Genomic DNA, 2546 nt, shown 5'->3' on the forward strand with positions numbered 1-2546 from the left:
TCCAAAAATTTATCAAGGTGGTAACTCAACACAACTACAAACGATCATTGTGTGCAAAATAAATAGAACACCTCATAAGAAGAACATGACGGGTTTGAATCATTCCCACCGCAAAGGATGAAAAAATCAGGCTTGCACATAAGACCACTTGATAACTAACCAGAAATTCAGATTAGTTGTAGCTTCGGTGACAATCGCCTTTTTTACATTTTCCCCGTAAACTAGATAATTATGAAACGTAACAACTACTCTAAAATATCTGCAGCAACGGACTTGCCGCGGAGGTTGCATCGGTTCACGTGAGATCACCGAAGTTAAGTGCGTTGTCGGGCGTTGAAGGCACTTGGATGGGTGATCATCCAGGCCGCCTCATGATGCCAATCGAGGAGCTACTCGACCCAATAGTAGCGGCTCCGGTCAAAGAAAACCATCATAACGACCGGGAGAACAGTGTGCTGATCCCCGCCCCTCCTGTTCACATCCTCCACAGATGATGACATGGCGGTCGGATGGTGCTGTCCCAGTAGGTCACTCGTGGCCTGAAGACGGAGTACTTATAAAGCAACTACTCTCCAGTGGATGGTCGAACTACTGAGACCTTGATGCCTGGCATCAATAACAGATGGCAGCACAAGAGGTTGGCTTACGCCTACTGCCGAATTTTGCGATCTGTCGTAAGCCTGCGTAAGCACGTGGGGCCTTCCGTCTTAAGTGCAAGCATATCCATTGCGTTTTCTGCCGCGCGACTTGAGTGGAATGTTTCATTATTTCTGAAATATTATAGAAATGTTTTTCGTTGTATATCCTCACCATCGGTACTGAATTTACTGTAAAATTACTTGCTCACTTTTCGGAACTTCCGTTCATAGTAAATCGATACTATTTGAAGCCGTGGTAGACACGAGTCTAGTGTGCTTCACCTTCAGCACCTTCTGTGTCAGTCTCGGTTCCTATGTCCCTGATTTCACAACGAACAGTTCGTTGTCTACTGAGTATACTGTCTGTTGCACGACACTATCCCTCCCACGCTGCTAAATGTAGGTCGTCGGCAAAATATGACTGCAGTGGAACAAGGGCGTCTGCAGAAATTTCCCCAGGAGGTGGTGGTGGCATTGTTAGTGGTGTGTGTGTGTGTGTGTGTGTGTGTGTGTGTGCGTGTGTGTGTGTGTGTGTGGAGGCCATTACTATGAAATTCACACAGTCCAGACCGCCAAGGAAAATAAACCTTGAGATTTGGAAAGGTTGTTGATCTTATACCGCTTATACTGCATATTTCGAAATTCCACCTCTAAGGGGGATACACAGGAAATGAAAGGATTTTTGAAACATGTAGCTATTAAGGTAATTTTGAAGCTAGGCAGACGAAAATTTGTATCTGGTTTCTAGGTCAGAAATAAAGAAATATGTGTTCCAGTATTATTGGGAATTTAACCTCTATGAAGTAAAATAGTAGGTGAACATTTTATCTTGAGATAAAAAATTATGGAAGGACTATGGAAGTATTTTTAAGGCTATATCTACGAAAATTGGTATTTGACTTCAAGGTTACAAATAAGAAAATACGTATTTTCGTGTTTTTGGAAGTTCAACCCCTAAGGGGATGAAATAGAGTGAGCTGGTGCGTTTCTGGCGCCAGTTTCCGTCGATCGATGTTTCGATCTTTGAGTCGCGGTCCAGAGGACACTGCTCGCTAACCGACTGTAGTAGTTCTCTGTGCGGCCCAACATCGGGCTTACCGCGCTTACACTGGACACAGTTGCCAACAAATCGCATGCCATCGCCATATAGGTTGGGCCAAAACATGTGTTCCCGAACTCTGTTCAAGGTCTTGTAGAACCCCAAATGATCCCCTACCGCCGAATCGTGGAAATATCTGAGTGCCATGCTAACTCGTTCCTGTGGAATACAGACCTTCCCTTCACCACGGTTGTCTTCCCCTTTACACAAGACACCCCCCCCCCACCCCACCCCCCGAAGACCTTGCCATCCGCCAACTGCTGCCGAATCGGTCCCCACCCGGGGTCCTCGGCCTGTTTGCCGGCTAAGTCGCAGAAGAAGCCGGGTGTCTCGGAGAGAAGGAAATTGACCCCCAGATCCGGCTCCACGTGGCCCTTGCCTTCCCCAGACTCTGCCGCGAACATACGGATAAGAGCGTCGCCAATTCATTGTCTCTGCCACTAATATGGCGAACCTGGAGATAAGTCTCGTCATCTTAACTTCGGTATGATTTTTAGCGATCTTATTAATCAAAGTTTAAGGGCTGGCACTGGCCAAGTAACTCACGGAGGCTCATTGGTTTCAGTCCAGTTGTATTGCTCACCTGTTCTCCAGATAGGGTTGTGTAGTTTATGTCTCAGAAAATTGTCTGCTTTTGATGTGTGTTGTGTTAGAGATAACTGGCAGCGGTCGACGCTAGCATACTGGGAGCAGAGCACCACGGCGGCAGAGAGATATTTGAGGCCATGTCCTCTCCTTCACATCTTGGGTTATGTTGTCACTTTTGCGTGATTCCATCTTTCCGGTGCTGAACTATAGCATCCAAAGTT

Source organism: Schistocerca gregaria, unplaced genomic scaffold (genome assembly GCF_023897955.1).
Source record: "Schistocerca gregaria isolate iqSchGreg1 unplaced genomic scaffold, iqSchGreg1.2 ptg000378l, whole genome shotgun sequence".
NCBI classification, from domain to species: domain Eukaryota; kingdom Metazoa; phylum Arthropoda; class Insecta; order Orthoptera; family Acrididae; genus Schistocerca; species Schistocerca gregaria.